The following is a 22202-nucleotide window of genomic DNA, read 5'->3' on the forward strand; positions in this document are numbered from 1 at the left end:
CTAAGCACTTGACTCTCTATTTTAATCCTTACAGCCCTGTTACCGTCCCCACTTTATAGGTGAACAAACTGAGGATCAGAGAGGTTAAGAAACTTGCCCGAGATCACTCAGCTAGCAAGTGGTGGTGCCTGCCTTTGAACTTCACCCTGCCCCATTCCCGAGACCTTTCCCATGCCACCTTTACGAGTGTTTTCCAAAGCGGGTTCCATGGAGCACTATTCTAGTAAAAAGGACTCTGATGGGAAAAAAGCATGGGAAGCACTGCATCTAGGTCTCGAAGAATCACGTTGCACATTAATGTTACAGGCCTGAAAAGCGTGTGCAGTTTCGCTCATTGCGATGTTTTCCGAACTTCTGTGTCCACAAAACGGTGTCTGTTTCCGTGGTACCCACTTTGCGAATGCTGCTGCCACCCCCCCACCCCCTCCCCGCGTGCAGAATACCAAGCTCTCACCAGGTCACTCCACGAACTTGCTGGGGAATTAAACGCAGCATGGATGCAGCGTGTTTTGTAAGGAATTAGCATCACACAGCAATGGGGTAACCAGCCCCCCCCCCCCCCCCCCGCCTTGCAGGGCGCACAGATCAGGGCTGAACGGCCAATTTTAACAGTAAGCTTGGCAGAGGGACAAAAAAAGACTCAGATCTGAGAGATCTGGGGAGGTGAGGGGGGAGAGGAGATTGGATCTGAAGCTATACATGCAGGAGGGAAAGGAAGAGGCTGAAGTGGACCCACCAACCACACTGCAGGAGCAGCCCGCGAAGCCTGGGGTGAGCTTGGGCAAAGGGAAAAGTCCCCTTCCAGAGTGCGTAACAAATCCGGGGGATGCTACGCAGAGCGAGAAATGGTCCTCTTACCCATTACACAGTTGTATTTGTGCTTCTGTTCTGAAATCGTATTTATGTACAAATAAATATCATGAGCTGAGTACGGAAAAGCCCTTTGTGTATAGTACCTCGTTGGGACCTGACAACAACCCCGTAAGTAGTAGGTTGTATATGCCCCCATTTCATGGATGGGGAAACTGAGGCTCAGACATGTTCCATAGCCTACAGGACGTCACAGGTGGCTGACACCCGTGACCTGTGATTGATTTGAATTTAGGTCTAATTCCCAAGTTTATGCTATGGCTACATCATCTCCCTGCTGAAGGAATAAACAGGTTCAAGAAACTTGGGGTGAAGAGGCACATCCAGAGCAGGTCACTGAGGAATCTAGAAATGCATGGGACACAGTATTTTGGAAGATTGTCTTTGGAAATAGCTTAGTGTTACATAAAGGTTGTCTCCTGACCCTCCTGGGTCTCCTTGGGGGAGTCAGCCAGCGTATCCTCTCATATTGAGAGGCGAACTCTAACCCAGCATTTCTGATTCCCAAAACCACCTTTCAGGGCAGGAAGACTAACGTTTCCCTCAAAGCACATTTAAGAAAACCAGGGTCCAGAGGAGAGATTTACCTGAGATCGTACGGCCAGTTCTGTGGAGGGACAAGAGTGTGAACTGGAAATCTTCTGAATGCTGATCCAGTGCTTTTTTCTCTGTGCTGTACAGAAAATCGTAAGGCAGAGGAGGAAAATTCATGCACTTGCCCACTCTGAAAGCAACACCACCGTTCACATCTTAGTTCCCAGCCTTTCTCCTGTGTGGCTGTGTGCTTGCACACAGATTCTTCCAGCCAATATCTTCAGTGGGTGGGGCAGGGACAGCGGTCCCCTGAAGACACTCTGGTCGGGAATGAATTCCCAGATCCCACATAATCAGATCTTGGCTTTTCCATGGTTGTTTCTCCTTCTCACGAATCCTCTCCCTCGGCTATAGCATCCAGTTGATTCTTCTCAGGGGGGAGGCAGACCTTTTTTTTTATAAGTTGCTACCACCAGACAAGATGTTTACTCTATAATATTAAGTGAATAAAGCTGGAGGTAAAACCCCATGTTTGCCAGGACCTCAACTATGAAACAAATTCATAGACTAGGAAGAAATAAACCAAAATATTGATGGTGGATACTCCTGGGTCTTAAGGTTACGTGTATTTGATTTTCTTTATAGTGTTCTGTGCTCGACAAAGCTTCTTAAAAAAAAAACAAACCCATATATCCAGAGAGGAAAACTAAAGATTAGAGTCATCAATTGTCCAATTGCTGCCCTTGTAAACAGAAATGGAAGGGCCCCAGTTAATTTCTGGGCTAGAGATGCCAAAATGCAGTGTCATCCCTTGGAGCTTGGGGCCCAGAAGCACGGCAGCTTTGAGCCTTTTAAGATGATCGCCCTGGGGCCATTACCTCTAAGAATTAGCTTGTTAATTATCAGGAATTAACAGTCGCTAATTATCATCTGTGACTAGCAATTAGGGAGAAATGTCTTGTGGAGATTAAATCACTAATGGCACATTTCTCTGCCCAAGCCAATAATGAAGTGCTTAGGTGCTCAGAGATAGGTGAGCTTACAGGCATGAGTGAGCGCCCAGTTGGAGAACTGGGAGTGTGTGTGGCGGGGTGGACAGGGTTCAACTGGGGAGGAGAAAAGAAGTGGAAGGAGAATCCGATGCAGACATCCTGATCTCAGTTTCCCATGAACCCAGAGAAAACCCTGTAGTGCTTGATGAAGGGTTTGGGGTTTGGGGGTTCTTGACAGGGCTTCCAAGCCAGTTACAGCAGCTGCTTCTGTAAGCGGGTCTAAGTGACTCGGCGTCAGCTTGGCCAACACCCAGCAGAATGAGCTGGTGACCAGAGGACAGCCCTCAGTGGGCATGTGGCTCTGCCTGCTTCCCCTCGTGCTGCTCCCCAGTACATTCTATGGTGGTTAATAAGTGACCACAGATTCTTTGACACTCCTCCCATTGAGAGGTGGGATCCATACCCCTCTCCTCCCCTTGAGTCAAGGCAGGTTTGTGATGACTTTGACCAACAGTCCATGGACGTGATGCCATGTGACTTCTGAGGCTGGGTCACAGGAGGAGATGTAGTTTCTGCCTGGTTCTCTGGGGAGCCCCTGCAGGGGGAAGCCAGTGCCCAGGCGAGAAGTCCGACTCGCCCGAGATCACCAAGCTTTGGAGCAGGGTTTCTCAACCTTGGCCCTATTGACGTTTTGGGATGGACACATCCTTGTGGTGGGGAGCTGGGATGTGCACGGCAGGATGGTCAGCAGCATCCCTGGCCTCCATCCACCAGATGCTAGTGCACGCACCCTGCTGTGAATAGACACAAATGCCCCTGGGTGGCAAAATCACCCCTGGTGGAGAACCATTGCCTTGGAGACCACAAGTAGGTGTTCTGGTTGGCAGCCTCAGCTGAGCTCCCAGCCATGGGACTGGGCCACCCTGGACACATCCAGCCTGGTGGAACTTTCTGATCACAGCAGCCCCAGCCAATGGTCTGACTGCATCTGCCGGACAAACTCCAAACAAGAACAGCCCAGCTGAGCACTTCCCAGATTCCTGCCGCACAAAATCAGGAGCAGAATATAGTAGTTGTTTTTTGGTTTGTTTTCTTTTGTTTTTCAGGGGCCTGAACTAACAACCCTGAGACCAAGATCTGAGCTGAGATCAAGAGTTGGACGCTTAACCGACGGAGCCACCCAGGCACCCCGGTATTGTTGTTTTATACCATTGGGTTCTGAGGTAATTTGTTCTAAGGCAGAAGTTACCAAAATAACTATAATTCACTTAATTAGCATCTCCTTCTCACTGCCTAAGTATGACATAAATCCCAAGTGGCCTGAGGGTCATAGTTTAATCCTAGACTTTACAGCTATGTTGGGGAGTGAATGGCACATGGGCTTTGGGACCAGGCAAATCTGAGCTGGAATGCCAGTTCTCCCATGTCACATCCTGGGCAAGTCACATGACCACTCTGAACCTCAGTATCTTCATCTGTAAAACAGGGAAAGCTTCAGAAGAATTGTTGTGAGGATTTATACAAGTGTAATCAAATAAGGCTGGGCCACCTCAGGCCATCTCTGTACAATGCTGCAGTCAGAAAGTGCCACCACCTGACACCCAAAGAGCAGTGAACAAGGAAGAATTAATAGGGTACATCTGTCCCTGAAAAGGGGCAAAATGTCCCAGACTTTCTCATCTCCATCCAGTTCTCCAATTTCCCTCTTAGCATGGCAACTGCTGCCTGCAGAATTGCCTTCATTTCTATCTCTGCCAAATTCCTATCCTCTCTTACCTCCCTATCATCTAAGGCATTTGGATTGGAGAGATTTTACGTTCTTCACATTCAAGGAGCTAAAGTACTCTGAATGGTCATGTAAAAGGTGTCTTCATGGTGGGCACAGTGGTGTTTCTGTAGACACAGATAATAAATATAACATTAGCAAATGTGTATTGAATATTTAAGTGTCAAGTACATTAGAGGCTCAGCATCAGAAGGAAGTGTGTCACCTCAAGACTTGAAACCTCTAGGCATTGAAATAAATGGGTGGACACATAATAACATATAAAAACATATAAAAACCTACAGCTATAATACAGTTGGAAAATATAATGCTGTCTATGTAGCAACAAAATGGTAAACTATAGGGTAATAAACTTAACAAGTTATGTGCTAGTGCTATATAAAGAAACCCTTCAAACTATCAATAAACATAAAAGAAGACTCATAAATAAAATAATATATCATGTTTTTAGGTAGGGAGACAATGTCATAAAAATGTCAACACTCTCTAAATTAATCAATGAATTCAATGCAATGAGTTCTCTTTAGAAAAATGACATATGAATCTGGGGTTAGAATAATAAAAAGCATTTGAGAGGAGCCTGAAAAATCCTTTTAAGGTTTTTGTTCTTTTTGTTTGTTTGTTTAGAGAAGGAGAGAGGGAGGGAGTGGGGAGAGAGAGAGAAAGAGAGAGAGCGAGAGAGAGAACCTTAAGAGGCTCCATGCCCCCCGTGCAGAGCCTGACACAGGGCTTGATCTCAAAACCCTGAGATCATGACCTGAGCCAAAATCAAGAGTCAGACGCTTAACTGACTGAGCCACACAGGCACCCCTGAAAATTCCTTTTAAATATAAAGATAGATGAGTGGGACCTACCAGATATTTATGCTTACTGTTAGCTACAACAATTAAAACAGATTCATGTTGATGAAAAAATAAAATAAAACAAATCATTAAATGAAATTAAAAAGAGATTTTAGACTTCCATTTCTGGCTATGATGAACTAGCTTGTATTAGACCAACCTTCCTGTGAACATAGTTAGAACAGCTTTATAAAATGAAAAATATCTGTTTGAAGACATTGTAGAGGAATCAAAGAAACCAAGATTTTAGAGGTCAAGATCTGAAGATAAAGGAAAGGCATTGACACAAATAAGCCCAACATGTTGCACAACTTTTCCACTTGAAGCATGTGCCAGTTCATACAGAGTGTGGGTCTGAGAGGCTGAGAAAAAGGCTATGAGGCTCTTACAGCAGACTCATGATACTACAAAGTCAATAATCAGTGTTCAGGCCTCACCAAGAAGGGCAGGTCTGATAAACAGCCCAATCTTTCAAACAGAGGACCTGGGAAGTCTTACACTGCAGGTGAACAAGAGATCAGCTTCTACAAGACTGAAGCCTATTTCAAATCAGCTCAAATTCATGATTGGACGTAGGCAATCTTCTCTAATCTAACAGACTGCCAAAAACAAAAGTAAATCCTATTTGGGGGAAGATAACACCATTAAGAACTTCTACAATTTTCCATTAAAATGTGTAGCATTCAGTAAAAAATTACAAGACGCATCAAGAGGCAAGACTATGACAAAACAAGAGAGACATCAGAAACAGGAATGATGCAAGTCATGACATAACATGATGACACTTTAAAAGTGCTTTAAGAAAGCAATCATCAACCTAGAATTTCATACCCAGCAAAAATATCCTTCAACATCGAAGGCAAAATAAAAAAATAATTTCAGAAAAAGGAAAACCGAGGAAATCTGTCATCAGCAAAGTTGCATCAGAATAAATACTGGGGCACCTGGGTGGCTCAGTTGGTTAAGCATCTGACCCTTGGTTTTGGCTTGGGCTGTGATCTCAGGGTCCTGGGACTGAGCCCCATGTCGGGCTGCTCAGCGGGGAGTCTGCTTTCTCTTTCCCTCTCCCTCTGCCCCTCCCCCTGCTCATGCTCTCTCTCTCTCTCCCTCCCTCTCTCAAATAAATAAATATTTAAAAAAATACTCAAGAGATTCTTCAAGCAGAATGATCTGGTACTAAAGCACAGAAATACAGGAAAGAAGAAGAATGAAAAGGGTAATTATGTGGGTAAAGCTAAATAAAATAGTGAGTGTAAAAAGGAAAAATAATACTAGCTTGTGGGTTTAAAATATATGTAGAATTACTCTGAAGCTAATGTGTCTTTTTTCTTCTAATTTTAAGATTTTCTCTTTGTTGAAGTGAATGATGATGAAAACATGACTCATCAAAACTTGTGGCATAAAGCAAAGTTAGGCTAGAAGGAAAATTACAGCCTTAAGAGCATGTATTAGAAAAAAAGAGAAAAAAGTAAATGATTCAATTATCTATCTCAAGAAGATAGAAAAAAATGCCAAAAAAAAAAAAACCCTCTCCAAATAGGAGGAAGAAAACAATAAGATAGCAGAAATTAATGAAAACAAGCATCTAATAAAAAAATTCCTCTAGTGTAATTGGCAAACCCCCAGCGAGACAGAGATAGAGACAAAGAGAAAGGAAGAATGAATGAATGAATGAATGAATGAATATCCAGGGCTAGCAAGGTTGTGAGACATAGACACTCTCACATACACTTGGTGAAAGTGAATAAGCAGATCTATTTGAGGAAACCCATGAAAACTAAAAATGCAATTATTGCATGACTTACTAATTCTGCCAGGAATGTACTCTACGGATATATTCACAACACTCTACAAAGATGTATATGGAAGGATATCTCCACAGCACTACATGCACAGCAAGCAACTTAAATGACCAATGGGGGAGCTGGTTAAATAAACTGGGATTCAGCCATATAAGAGAATGAATACTCTGTAGCTATTAAGTATGAGAAAGCTCTGTATGTTCAAAATGGAGAGCTCTCCAAGATTAATTATTAAGTGTTAAATGCAAAAAATCCAGGAAATCATGTATAGTATGATACTCTTGGGTAAAAAAAAAATCATATATACTATGTAAGTATTTTATATATATCAAAATATTTTTTTATATTTATAGTTCACATGCCCAATATAAATATTTATTTATATTTTAAATATGTGTATATATTTATATACACATATTTATATAGTATATATGTATATTTCTGTATATCTATCTCTAAATTACATGTATATAGATATAGAAAAAGAGTCCAAAAAAGAGAGAGTGCATGAAATCCCTAAGATAGTAGGTACTATATTCCAAAATTGTGAGCAGAGCACCCTAGAAGACTTAGAGTAGCGGGGTGATGAGGAACTGGATTCGTGACTCTTAAAGTTCTCATCCACACTGATGGTGAAACAGTTAACTGAATTGAAGACAGTGAGAGATTTGTGAAGAATGTTTGAAAGGGCTACAGCAGTGCCCCTTGTTGTTAAACATACCTTATCCCACAGAGGGCAGGAGGATGGGAAATCCCTGCCCCAAACCTCAAGTTTAGTGAGAGGATTCAATGTATGCTGGGAGTCCAGTGACCTGGTGGGTGACTCTGACCTAGAAGATCTAAAACGAGAGAGATGTTGGCTACTTGCTGTGGTGGTAGGAGGGAGGGAGAGTTCACTGCTGCTCTGTTGTTGGTTGCGCTGCCCGAGTTTGTGGGGGCAAGGGATGTAGGAGCATTTCTATAGACCAGTGGGCCAAGCCTGAGAGCGCAGCACTAGCATGGAAGTGACTAGGGTCCCCCCCAAGATGGTTGCTATCCAAGACGGCTGCCAGGAAGGGGGAAGGAGCTTCACAGAGAGAAGCTGGGGGGGGGGGGGACCACTGGATTCCCAAGAGTTTGAGGAAGGAACCATGACAGCATGCAAAACCCACATGAAGGGAACTACAAATTAGAAGGCACTGGGGATGGGAGGGTGTTTGTGTGTTTCTGAAGGACCCAAGGAAAGGACAGTGGTAAAAAGACCCAGCCTTGAACACTCCCAAATCCAGAGAGTCTATGCCATGTCATGACTATACCCATCAGGTAAGAATTCTACCTCTCCTGCCTCCTCTTCCTGTCCCCCCTCCACGCCTGCAGCATGAGGGAGGGGTGCAGTAAAGAAGAAAAGAGGCCAGCTGTACCCCTCTGCAGGGCTTTGAAAGGCTTCCCACCACAACACAGCTGAGCTGAGGGTGGACAATTGCCGTCATTTTGCCTAAAGTTGGAAGGTTTGGCTGTCATTTGGGACTGGACAGTCGAGTTCCTGGCTGGGGAACTTTGCACTCCTGAGAGACCAGAAGAGCCATGCAGGTTGCCTCAGCGTTCATCTGGAGCCAAGAGAAGAATCAGTCCCCCTAAATCAATGTAAAAAAAGGGGAGGAGGGCTGCCTTGTGATTACATCCCACAGGTATGTGTGCAGGGGCTTTAGGTTAAAAACCAGCAACTCCCACTTAAGGCAATGTTTTGAGGAAGAGGAGAACGAGATCAGTGCCCTTTCCTCTCCCTCGTTGTGGGCAGGTCCCCCCATGTTGATTCACCACCTGATGGGGCAGAAATGAGAACATGACAATGGCCTCCCTGTGTGAGTCGTATGGAGGCTGAGGTCCCATCTTCGGTGCAGCCTGAAGAGAAGAGGAGCCAGACTGAGCAGTCGGGAGGGGATGCCGTGCCTGCACCAGCAAGGGGTCCAGCAGAGGTGCAGGGGGCACACGGGTGGGCTGTGACTCTCCTGTAAGGCAGGGTGTCGCCACTCCCTCTTGGTGGCTCCCCACCTCTGCCCATGTGCTGAGCCCCCCTGCCCCCCACAGGGACTTGGGTGGGACAAGAGCTCCATTTCCTCTATCCCCTTTCTCTAGCCATCCATCCCTTCTGTGGCTCAATGAATCAAAGTTTCAGATTCAGTTCCTGGCTGGAGAGATACCCGCTTTGGTGGACTGTCTGAGGATTTCACTGAATGATTCCCATAAAGACCTACTCGGATGGCTTCCTCACCTGTAGAATGGAATTATAGCAATGTTTCCTCACAGGGACTAGTGAATTGATACATATTAAGGAGCTCAGAATGGAAGCTCCAATAAAGGGAGGGGTGTGTAGGGCACTCATCACCGTGGCTGATTTAAGAGCTTTGCAGGTAATGGAAAGTTATTTTTAGTCCACATGCCCATATTACGAATGCATGCCAGGCGCAAACATGCACTGAAGACCATGGAATGTGAGCATCAGAACAGGACAAACAATGACCACGATGATGAAGAGGGTGATGGCGGTTTGCCACTTGTGGGGCCCATTTATCTACTGAGCATCCATAATCTCGTCCTGCGATCTACCTTGCCAAGTCGCATTATTATTCTTTCTTTACCTAGAGGAACCCGAGGTTGAAGACACAGTGGTCACTCAGCTCATTAAGTGACAGAGATTAGATTCAAACTTAGGGGTGTCCGGCCCCCAAACCCAGGCTCTGGGCATTTCTCCCCCATGCAGTGATGGAGACCAGTCCTCTTTGCCATTTAACCCACGAGTGTAAAGAATTCTACTCTCTTCAACAACACAGAGGTGGGTTCTTGTAAATATGTGGGCACCTTGGAGCTCCCAGCCCTGCCAGTCCCCACGAGCCATAGGCACACCCTCCCCTCCGCCCCGCCCAGCCACACCCTCACCGTGTGGCACATCAGGGACCCCGCCAGCAGAAGTCCTGGCCAGCCCTCCCGCCAGCCCCACGTGAAAGGAGCCGCTCCCCTAACTTCCACCCCCACAGACATGGATTCTTATTTTGCAGGAAACCCAAATCCCCTTTAGAAAAGACAGGGTTGCATACTTCCTTCTTTTATTTTTTTAAAGGTTTTATTTATTTATTTGTCAGAGAGAGAGAGAGAGCACAAGCCAGGGGCGCAGCAGAGGCAGAGGGAGAAGCAGGCTCCCCGCAGAGCACGGAGCCCGACACGGGGCTCGATCCCAGGACCCTGGGATCATGACCTGAGCCGAAGGCAGACGTTTAACCAACTGAGCCACCCAGGCGTCCCTCCTTCTTCTTTTAGATTCCACTTAAATAGAGCAGTGACAAGAGCTGCAAACTACATCATTCAGTGGCACAAAGTCTTTTTTTTTTTTTTTTTAAAGATTTTATTTATTTATTTGACAGAGAGAGACACAGCGAGAGAGGGAACACAAGCAGGGGGAGTGGCAGAGGGAGAAGCAGGCTCCCCGCGGAGCAGGGAGCCCGACGCGGGGCTCGATCCCAGGACCCTGGGATCATGACCTGAGCCGAAGGCAGACGCTTAACGACTGAGCCACCCAGGCGCCCCTCAGTGGCACAAAGTCTTAATTGTTGACAGAAGCCCACTCGTGTGGCCACCTCCTCCCACTCACACGGCCGGCAGCGCGGGCCGAGCTGTACCATCACTGCCCCCACAGCTATTGGGCGCAGTACAAGCCAGCCAAAGCAACTCCGTGCCCCGTGTCTTAATATGTGTAGACAGGAAAAATGTTCAGGCCTGATCTAATTTTGGGGACGCTGGCCATCTATCAGATCCAGTCTGCAAGAGCTTGCAGAGGGAGCTGGGCCCGGAGTTTTCTCCTGTCCTCAGCTTCCCTGATTTGGGGTCTGCTTGCTTCTCTCACCTGTGCACGCTTCTGCTCCCCGATTCCTGCAGGCTGACCCAGACACAGCTCTAAGCAATTTACACGGATTAATTCACTTCATCCTTGCAACAACCCCTTGGGGTAGGCACAGTTATTAAAATAAGGATAAGGGCGCCTGGGTGGCTCAGATGGTTAAGCGTCTGCCTTTGGCTCAGGTCATGATTCCAGGGTCCTGGGATCGAGCCCCACGTTGGGCTCCTGGCTCAGTGGGGAGCCTGCTTCTCCCTCTCCCTCTCTCTCTGCCTCCCCCACTGCTCATGCTCTATCTCTGTGTCTCAAATGAATAAATAAAATCTTTAAAAATAAAAAAAATAAAAATAAAATAAAATAAGGATAATACTAGTAGAAACATCTTCATAGGGTAATGAGGATTAAATGAGCTAGTTTAAATGCACCTAGTTTAAAATAAGAACAGTAGCCTGGCGCATAGTAAGTGCACACAGCTCATCTTAACCCTGGTCATTATCCCCACTTTATAGGTGGGGGGTTGGTGGTTAAGCCATTTGGGGGGTTTGGTGAAGTATGCAACCCTGTCTTTTCTAAAGAAGATTTGGGTTTCCATTTGGGTCGGGGTCACCCAGCCAGAAAGCAGGGGAGCTGGGACTTGAACCGAGGTACCTGGCCTTACCCTCTGCTATGCTGGACTGCCTCTTGTTCATCCCTCGGACGGGTTCTCGTAGGGGTGCCCTGCTTAGGTTTCCAGAGTGCTTAGCTCACCACCTTGGAAACTCGCTTCCAAAAAGTGGAGACTCCTGACTGTCAAGTGCAAACTTTGTTCTGATTTTTTTCTCAACACGATCAGCCTCTTGCCGAAGATAAAAGGGCTGAAGGTTTCAAGTCCTTTGGTCCTTGGTCTTTGCATCACTCAGGTGGATGGACAAGCCAGACATTTTCCTTATAAAAAGTAGTGATATAAATAGTGATCACGGAGGAGGAGGAGGAAGAGAGGAGGAAAGCAGAAAAAAGCAACTGAGTGTTTCCTGCTGGACACTCAGAGCTATTCTTGGCCACGGCCAGCCCCCCTCCATGCTTAGCATGTTTAGGTTTCAGGAGAGATATTTCTTCTGCTGCTGATTCTTTCTTCTGGGAGAAGGCAGAAAGGAGGGGTGGGGGCAGCCTGGGGAGGAAAACAAGTCTGGCTTTGGAGAAGCTGCCTGGACCGCCCTGGGGCCCAGAGGCGAGCTGGGAGGCTGGCAAAGGGCAGGCCTCCCCCCGAGGGGCACGCTGCTGCTTGAGGACTCTCGCAAGATAACCCATGTGGCCTGGCCAGGTTACAAAGCACCCCGTGCACGCTCTGCCCTAAATACCTCCCGCCAAGCACCGTTTCCCAGCCTCTGGCATATTTTACCGTAACTCAAGATTCTAATGGCATGTGGCCCGCACAGTCGTGCCTCCCCTCGCTCCACCACCCTATCCCCTGCTCCTGTCCACGCGGCCCAGCCCTGGCCCACTGAGTGCCAAGCCCTAGGTCAGACAGAGAGCCAGCCAGGTTGCTGTGGGCCCAGGAACGACAGCCCTAAGCCCGGATTTCCAGCACTCCTGAACGTTAGTGCAGAAAGGAAGATGACGTGTCAGCCACCTCAGGCTGATAGTCTGGAACAAGATGGGCAAGGAGAGAAGCATAAAAGGGGATGACGCGTTTCTCTGAGCAGTTTGTTCTCAGCGTGTTGCTTTCTGCTCCCCGCCCCCGTGACCTGAGATGAAATGACATCTAGGCCAACCTGAGGTCCCCTGATGGCCTGGTTGGGAGCATGGCCCTCCCTGTGAGTCGGAGGCCCATGGCTGTGTGGGGTGTGGAATGGAAGTCCACGGGCTCCCTCAGTCCCAGGAGGGGGGCCAGTGGTTCCTGGAGGGTCCCTGGAGGTCTAGTGCCCCAGCAGATGCCTCACGACCTTCAAGAGATGAAGTCAGAGTGCTTACAGAGTTTTTAGACAGATTTTCTTATTTCCTGACTGCATGACAAAGTAAAAGCCTGGGGAGGGAATAGAGGGCCAAGAAGGGGTGGGGGGATGTCACCTTTCACCGGGCCTGGGATGGTCGGCGACAAGGTGGGGCAGGCAAGGGCTGCCCTCCCTTCCTCTCAGTCAGTGACATACCTCATAGGCCCGGGAGCCATCAGGCGTGGAGGAGCCCTGGTCTGGAAAAAGAGGTGCAAGGCAGGATGAGCATGAACCTCAGCCTTGTTCTGGCTGCTCGGTTCATACTGCCAGTGGCCCATTTGGTCAAGGCCAGCCCAGAAGCGCAGTGGGGGCCGTGGGGCCTCAGGCAACTCACTGAGCCTCTCCGAGTGTCATCAATAATACAGGGATGATCGTTTCTTTACAGAGCGGCTGCGAGGATTCCGTGACATAAAGTAGGTCGTGGGCTCTCTGCCGGTGTCCATCTTCATTCCTTGATCCAGAAAGGAAGCAAGACTGGCCACCAAGGAGGCTGATCCCAGTGGGAAAAATACTCAGGGTAACAAGATGGCGCCAGTGGGGTGGGAGCAATGGGTGAGGAAGCTTGTGTGCATCCCCCTTGAAAACTAGCCTTGATAACTGTCTCCAGTGAATAAGGCAGAGATTGCGGTTAGGATTCTGCGGGCTGGGAGGCGCAGAAACCTTCAGGGACTGCTTCTGAGGAAAGGGCCTGCTCTCTAAGAAGCCAGGTCAGGAACTGAGACGAGAAAAGAGAATGTCATCTCCAGGGCCTCTCTCAGAATCCCACGGCCAGACAGGATCGGACAGGACACAACCTCAAACACTTATACCAGTCGCCCTCAATCCCTGCTGCCTGTTAGTGTCACTTGAGGAGTTTAAAAGAAATCCCCATGCCGGGTTGTTCCCAAGACCAATTATATCTGGCTCTCTGCTTGGGTGGGGGTGGGGTAAGGCATCAAGATTAAAAAAATTCCAGATGATTCCAAGGTGCGGCCAAGGTTGAGAGCCACGAGCCAACATGGGGACGCTCACAAGCCTGGAGATGTACAGATTCCATGGTTTGTCTTCAGTTCAGTTTGGACTAAAGCAGAGCTATTCAATATGGCAGCCACTGGCCATGTAGCTCTAGAATGCTTTGACGTGTGGCCAGTCCAAATTGAGACGCGCGGTAAGCACAAAACACACACGAGGTTTCTAAGACTTACTACAGAGAAAGAATGTAAAAAAAATCTCATTGGTGGTTTTTAGAACATCGATTACATGTTGAAATGGCATATTGAGCTACATACAATATATTCATTTTACTATATCTTTATACTCTTTTAATGCAGGTGTAGAAAAGTTTAAATGACATCACATGGCTCGTGTTCTATTTCTGTTGGACAGTGCTGGCCTGGAGACGAACCAATTCAAAAATGTGTTTTCTCTAGTTCTTCTGCTTGTAATCTTGTTTCATCTGTTTTTTGACAATAACTTTCTTTAAAAGTTTGCCTCAGGATTCCATTTATGTAAGATTCCTGACATGAAAAAAATGAAGAAATGGAAGAACAGAGTAGTGGTTGCTGGGATCGGAGACCAGAGTGAGGAGGGGTGGGGGGCGGTGATGGGGGGAGGTCAGTGTCAACAGGAGGGGTCCCCGTGGTGTGGAAATGTGCTGCATCTCGACTGCATTCAAGTCAAAACTCTGGTTGTGCTGCTTTGTGATGTAATGTTATAGACGTTACCACTGGGGGAAACCGGGTAAAGGGTACATGGGATCTCTCTGTGTGATTTCTTACAATTGCCTGTGAATCTATAATGATCTCAAAAGAAAAAGCTCAATTAGAAACAACAACTTCACCTCTGAAAGAGTAACACTCACACTCTGCTGGTGACTGAGTAAAGTGGGGTTTCCCTTTTGGAAAGTCACTTGGCAACATGCATCCAGCCTTATGTATGTTCGTTACTCTTGGTCCCAAAAATTCAGCTCCTGGGAATTGCTGATACGGAAATAGATATAAGTACGAAAATACACAAAGGTGTTTATTCACTGTTGCTTGTAGTAGCAAAATGCTCGGAACCACCAAAATGCCTTTCTGAAAGGGAAGGGTTATATGAACTAGGGCTTTATCCACTCAATGGACAATTCCTGGACAGTTCCTGTCCTCAGTGACAATGTTGTCATTGAAGGAAATGCTGGTAAGACAGTGTTAAATGAAAAAAAAGTGGGATGCAAAATATCAATAATTTGTTTGCTAATTTGTAAATCAAGAATCTGGGATGACGAATAGAAAAATATTAAGAGTGCAGCTCTGATAGTAAGAGGATGGATACATTTGTTTATTCTTCCTACTTTACTATTTATTTTCCCCAATTTTGTTTAATAAATATGCAGCACGTTTTTAAAGTGACATAATGATCTTTTTTTTCCCCTTTTTTTAATTAGTTGTCTTCCTGAAACTAAGGGACAATGCCAGACTGGGTAAGAAGGCAGGTGGCTGACTTGCCCCCTGCTGGCTGATTGTGGTGGTGCAGCCTGGAGCTCAGGGGCGCCCTTTTCATTCCCTTTCGTTCCTGGCATGGTACCAGAGATCTCGAACACCCTCACCCAGAAATATGGAGTGGGGGAGAGGAGGGAAGACTGCCTCTCTCTACTTTTCTGAATTTCCCAACGTGCTATCGAAGACGCACAGATTTTCTCCACTTGGGGCGCATGCGTGTATACGTATATATGAACTTTAAGTTAAAAATTAACAAAAGATGACCTATATATAAAGAAAAACACATATTTTAAACCAGAGAAGCATCATGGCAGGGGGCGGCTGACAGCGAATTCCCTCCCTTCTCCCTGGAATGGCCTTCTCTGCTTCTTCCTGGGGCATAAGCCAGCCTGCCCCAGGCTCTTGCAATGTTCTATTTTTATTTTCATTATTTAACTGTGTCCCATATACACCACTAAGTGGAGTGCTCAGTTCCATAGCTGAATGGACAGCTGACCTCCGTCTGCAATGCCCAAGTCACGTGGAACTCTGCAAGCCGTTAATGGGGTCCTCAGGCCCCCTCCCCTTGTCAATTTCAGTCCATGGCTGAGAGCGCACGAATGGGGCTACCACGGAGAAGGAGGGGGGCATACAAGGAGGGAATGAAGCAAGCAGCCCACACCAGCAAGGGAGTACTGGGGAGTCGCGCAGACCTGTGGATGGTGTTCGCTTGCAGCCTGCTCTCAGGAGCTGAGCAGCTCACGGGGCTGGAGGCAGGATGACTACTGACTTGCTTTCTCACCTCCACTGGCTTGTTGATGATCGACTGAGCTCAGCTCCTGGCCAGACCAGCAGGGAGCTATCCTGGGACCTACCTCCTGGAGGAAGAAGGGGTTTTAATTCCTCTACCTCATCTTTCTCGGTTATTGAATTCTACACCTTCATAGTATTCTAAACCTTGTCATCTGACTCTCTGATCCCACAAAGGTTATACACTCAGGGACCTGGGGTCAGTCATCAGGCAAACAGGGAGAAACCACACGGCACAGAAGGGTTTGTTGATCTACTGCATTGACCTTGACCCTCGGCATCAATGATGTATTATGAAATACTTTCATACGGGTTTGTGACCTCCCTGGATCCTCTTATCAAGTCTAGGAACATGGAGTTATGAACGGCATGATTCATTCTGCAGGCAAGAAGACCAAGGTTGAGAGAGGTGTCCTGCCCAGGGAGGATGTGAAGTTGCATCCTCTGGGGTACAGTCCTCTGCCTGTGTTCACCCCATTCTCCCCACAAAGGGGCAGGGTGCTTTCCCAGGTAGACCCCAGGAAGTGCAACCTCCAGGACTCTGGCATCAGGCCCCCCTCCCCACCCCCGAGCTGACCCGTGCTGGATCTGCCCCTCCCCGGGGTAGTAACCAGACACAGCGGGCTGTTTCTGCCTCCCTCCCTTGGTTGACTTCTCTCCCCTCCACAGCCCCTCCTGCCCGGTGTGGTGACTCCGGGGCCCCTCACATGATGAGTATTCCTCATCCTTCCCACAACAACACATTCATCAGGAGGGAGACAGATGTTCCGATCCAGAGGGAAGGAGGAGGGAGTGGAAGAAATCAATAGTGCAGAATGATGTCTCTATATTGTGCCTCCCATTTTTTATTTCCCTCCACAGAAGCACAATGGAAAACAAATGTTGGCTGTGGTTTTGATATGAATTGATCTTGAAGCCAGGTGAACCCAGCCGTGCTCCCTTAATGGCCAGCCGTCGCCTGCTGGCACTTCGGTTGACAACCCGTTCTCAATCAATGCACAAGGGCCACCTACTTATCTGATTTGGATGTCCTGGCTCTTCTCTGCTCCCAGCACTGGGGACTGTCAGCGGGGTCTGAAATTGGTCACCAGCTGGGTGGGGTGGTGAGAGAGAAGGCTAAAGGAGGGAAGCGGGGCCTCTGCCATAGCCCCAAACCCATCTCTCTTGCAGAGAAAAATTCCTACCTGCCTTGGGCTCAAATACCTTCAAAGCTGAGCTGAAATCCAACTATGCAAATAGCATTTTCAGCCAGTAATCCTTTAGTCTGAATTTGCAGAGCCTTGTTCTTAATGGAGGCAGTCACAGCACCTATCTTAGGGACAGAGCGAGGAGTGCATGAAGTGACTCACACCCAGGGCCCAGCCCACACCTGGCACTGTCATCAGCCAAGCTCTGGCCGTGAGCCTCCAGCCCCCCAACTTGTGTGGCATACTGTGCGCTCTCATCTGGACATTTCGGTTAACCTCTTAGGCCCTCCATCTTCTTAACTAGGAAGGTAAGATAATACGTCCTCACACAAGTGCTAAGGGGATGAAATACAGTAGGGTATGTGGGGCTGGGCATAGCTCCTAGTACTTGGCAGCTGCTCCCCCCTCAAGCTTCTGGAAGTTTCCTATGGGAGTGGGATGAGGGAAAGGCATGGGGGGGCTGCCTGGAAATCTGGAGCAACGTCCCACAGAAGGTTCCAGAAAGGGGCAGCACATGACAGCTGAGTGGGGGCCCCCACCTTGGGGCCCTTTTCGTTGTGTCCTCAGGGGGCAATCAACACCCCCCAGAACAAAGGAAGCATGAGACGTGGAAGGACCTACTCACTGCAAGTTCATACCTGGGGCTGTATCCCAAGAAGTTACAAAAGTCAAGGGTCCTTCATTCAAATTTGCTCTGGGTTCAAATCCCTGCTAAGTCACTTAGCAGCTCTGTGACCTTGGGCAGGTGGCCTCACCGCTCTGTGCCTCTGCTTCTGCATCTATATAGGGAGGATGAAAACAGAACCCCCTTCGTGCAGCTGCATGAGGACTGAGTCACGTGTGGTCACTCAGCCAGCATCGTGCCCGGCACACAGGAGCCCCTCCGTTCGGGTTTGCTCGGGTGGTAATTACATCGCGGTTCTCCCGACATGCACCATTCCCGTGGCTAGGGCGGGGGGCAGTGCTCCCTGGGCCGACGTCTGCGTCGGAAGGTGCGTAGGGATTCCGGCTGCAAATGCTCTGGACTGTTGAAGTCCAAAAGGGCTCTGGCCACCCCACCCATCCCTTCTACAGCTGACCAGGGCTCTCCTGGGAACTAGGGCCTCAGGAGCATAGCGTTTGTGAATTCTTGATCTCGATCGGGCGGCATTCCAGCTATTTCTCTACGCAATGATCTCAGAACTCAGTCCTCGTGATGACTCTGGGAGTGCCACGCGGACGTTGCGCATTCATGTGGGAACCGAGGCTCAGAGATGACACCCCACTGGCCTGAGGTCACCCAGACCCTGAGACGTAGGTGTGGGCTCTGCGCCTGGCTTCTGAGACCACAGAGCCCCAGTGACTCCGCAGTACCAAACAGGAGTCGTATTCCGGAGGGTCAGGCTGCGGGGCCCAGGTTATCAGGGTTAAGATCGAGGAGTAAGGTCCAGATGACTGCTATGGGGCAGGGGCAAGGCCAGAGGTGGTCTCACAGTAGGGCTGGAGTTGAAGGTGGGTGTGGAGAGTGATCAGACTATCCTGATGCCGAGTGAAAAAAAAAAAAAAAAAAAAGCATTTTCTATGCACAGAGCGAATCCTGCCTACCTTCTCCAGAAGACAACATCCTCTCCAGGAAATAGTGGGGGCCCTCCTGACCATATCACTCACATCCCACCCCCTGCGCTCCATCACAGGGGTGCCTCGTGCCCTGGAAGGGTGGTCTTGGCGCTATGCATTTGCCAGCCCCCGAGCTCCTTCGGAAGAGCAAGGAGAGGCTGACCAAGGTATTTTGGGTCTCCAGGATGAAGAGGTGCAAGCCAAGGTCACCCGCCAGGGAACAGTCACCTATTTTGAGCCCAAGTGAGATTTATGCAAGGAGTCGCCTGCCTCTGAAGGCAATGGCTGGGGGTGGGTGGTGTCTGCATGTATTATCCCGTGGGGGTAGGCACTGCTTCCTGCATGCCAATGCTTCCTTCTCTTGGCTGGCAGCACCGTGCTCCCAGCACCGTACTCAGGGGGACCTCTATCTGGAGGGCAAGCTGTGCTAGGCGGGGGAATGCCAGCTGCAGAGGCCGGAGCCAGGAACAGAGTGAAATTCCTATGGACCTTAAACCTAGGACCCCGGCCTCATATGAGCACTGGAAGAGAAGAGGTTGACCGTCAAGAGTGCAGAGTACCTTAGCTCAAGCTCTGGCTCGGCCAGCAAACAGCTGTGTGGCCTTGGACAACTTACTTAACTGTTCTGAGCTCCCACATGCTTATAAAATATGGGTAACCATACTTAAAAAAGATTTTCAGGAAAATGACAAGTTTCAGTGAGGATGTGGGGGAACTGGAACCCTCATACACTTCTTGGTGGAAACATAAAATGGTGAGGGGCACCTGGGTGGCTCAGTTGGTTAAGCGTCCCACTCTTGTTTTTGGCTGAGGTCATGATCTCAGGGTCATGAGATGGAGCCCCACACTGGGCTCTGCACTGGGTGTGGAGTCTGCTTAAGATTCCCTCTCCTTCTGCCCCTCCCCTGGCCACATGCATGCTCCCTCTCTTAAACAAACAAAAAAAGAAAAGAAAAAAGAAAAAAGGAAAAGAAACATAAAATGGTGCAATCACGTGGAAAAGAGTTTGGTGGGGCCTCAAAAAGTTGAACATAGACTTACCATCCGGCCCAGCAATTACACTCCTAGGGATATATGTAAAAGGGTTGAAAACAGGTGTTCAAACAAATATTTGTACATGAATATTCAGAGCAGCATTATTCATAAGAGCCAAAGGGTAGACAAATGCCCATCAGTGAATGAAAGGATGCACAAAATGTAGTATATCCACACAATGGAATATTATTCAGTCATAAAAAGGAATGAAGCATTGATAGCATGGATGAACCTGGGAAACATGGTAGTAAGTGAAAGAAGCCAGACACAAAAGGCCACATGTTGTATGATTCCATTTATATGAAATGTCCAAAATAGGTAAATGCATGGGGACAGAAAGTAGATGAGTGGTTGCCGGGGACTTGGCAGAGGCAGGAACGGGGAGTGACTGTTTAGTGGGTGGGTTTCCCTTGAAGGTGACGGAACTGTTCTGGAATTAGAAGGTGGTGATGGTTACACAATGCTTGAATATGCTAAGGGCCACCAAATTGTACATTTGAAGATGGTTAAAAGGGTAGATTTTATGTTATGTGTATTTTACCACAATCAAACCCCCTAAAGATTGAATCTATTTATATCAAAGCCCACGATTCATCAGAATTGAAGGAGGGCATACTGAAACGTGTCCATCCAAGCAATTTTTTTTGGGGGGGGGTAGGGGGATTGCCAAGTGGTTAGAGGAGGACTAGACACAAAACACTGGGCACGGAGCCGGCACGAGTAACGGCTCAGGAAACCCCAGCCTCCCTCCCAGTTTTCCCTCCCATGTCAGAGAACTCCGCCTCTGTGGGCCACACCTTTCACACACCACATGGCCCTGCACCTGAGGGGCAGGTGGGACATGTTTTTGTTTGTTTTTTTAAGATTTTATTTATTGAGAGAGAGGGAGAGCGAGAGCGTGAGCGAGAGCAAGAGAGAGAGAGGGCACAAGCCAGGGTAGGAGGAAAGGTAGAGGGAGAAGGAGACTCCCTGTTGAGCAGGGAGCCCGACGTAGGGCTCGATCCCAGGACCCCGAGATCATGACCTGAGCCGAAGGCAGACACCCAACCCACTGGGCCACCTGACATGTTTTTAAGATCTTGTTGCTGCCCATCAAGAACCAGGAGCTCCACTGGCTCCAGGAGCAGGCAGAGACCTCATGCCCTGGAGTCTAGGGACAGAAGTAGCTGACCTCTGGGAGGTATCATGATTGCAACTGGTGAACACGAGCTTCGTGGGCGAAGGCAGATCTGTAAAGTGCAAAGGAAACACTGGGGACTGATTTCTGTAACCAGCGAGAGCAAATGTCATTATTAAGCAAGCAGGTGGCAGGCACCCTGGGCAAGCCCCTGGCCTCGTGGGGAGGGAGGAGAAGAACGGATGCTGGCAGTGCTGGGGGCAAGCTGGCTGATGGAGGTGTGCCGGGGATGCTGCAGAAGCACAAACAAGGGCCCCTAAGGAACATCTGGGAAGGCTTCCTGGAAGACGTGCTATCTAAGCTGAGTCCTTTGTTCCTGTCTGGTGAGGAGTTTATGCTTTAAATGAAGGAAGGAGAAGAGAATTCTGGAAGAATCAGACCCTGTGCCTGGCGACTTGGTTACATTTTCCTTTTTACAAATTCCAAGGGTCTCAGAAAGGCCATTGGGCTCCCTGAGTTTAAATCCTGGCTCTACCACTTACGATCCGGCTGACTTTGGGCAAGTTAACTGACCTCTCTGTGCCTTAGTTTCTTCACCTATAAAATATGGTTAATGATAATGACCTCAAAGAGTTGCCTGACAGTTAGATAAGCTGGGGAGACCCAGAGTAGGGGATATGTATGGGAGCAATCGTCATTATACCCACTGCCTTTGCACTTGACCATGGCTTTGGGGTCAGGGTCACTGACAAGGTGCCTATAAGGATCCATTGGCCTCAGAATTCAGTAGAACCTCTTTCGGACATCATGGAGAGGGGGACAGGGTCCGTGTCCACGGAGCCAGGAAGACAAAGCGAGCAGCCCCCACATATCCAGCATATTTTGTTGTTTGATGTATGATGTCTGTTGTCTCCCTTTTGATTTGATCATCACACCAACCCTGGGTGTAACTCCTCTCCCCTGCACTTTACAACTCAGGAAACTCAAGCTCAAAGAGACAAGAACTTGCCCAAGGTCACACAGAGCGGTGGAGCTCCATCCACCCACTGCCCAGTATGCTCCTGATTGGGAGCCTAGCTTTCCGTCCCCATGCCAATGCTTACCAGCCAGGCCTGATTCCTGGTCTGCAAAACGGCCATGACAGAAGGTGTATCTCGTAAGGACTGGACAGCAGGAAGCTTACACAAGACTTCGCACATAATAAGCCCCCAGGAGATGCTAGTTTCTATTACTCTGTCATCCCTGCTGTCTCCTCTTAATGGGAGAACTCCCCAGGGACCCATGCTCCCAAGGGACGGACAGCACAGATCTGCTGAGGCTCATCATCTCAGGTCCCCAGAGTGTGTGGATGTCCC

The 22202-nt window shown here is 48.3% G+C and overlaps 1 protein-coding gene across 5 annotated transcripts in view; it reads right to left on the minus strand.

The window, feature by feature from the left end:
• The window catches only part of CACNG5 (calcium voltage-gated channel auxiliary subunit gamma 5), a 39971-nt gene that overhangs the window by 11837 nt on the left and 5932 nt on the right, over window positions 1-22202 (minus strand). For 2 of the 5 annotated variants that reach the window (XM_078065960.1, XM_036106830.2), the window contains exon 2: window positions 1458-1543. The exons of 2 other annotated variants lie outside the window; for them this stretch is intronic. The gene's annotated coding sequence lies outside the window, so the exon portion shown is untranslated. Of the gene's footprint in view, window positions 1-736; window positions 871-1457; window positions 1544-22202 lie in introns of those variants that run through there. One more of the 5 variants, XM_078065959.1, reaches the window with a different exon arrangement.

This window comes from Halichoerus grypus, chromosome 2 (genome assembly GCF_964656455.1).
Source record: "Halichoerus grypus chromosome 2, mHalGry1.hap1.1, whole genome shotgun sequence".
Lineage (NCBI taxonomy): Eukaryota > Metazoa > Chordata > Mammalia > Carnivora > Phocidae > Halichoerus > Halichoerus grypus.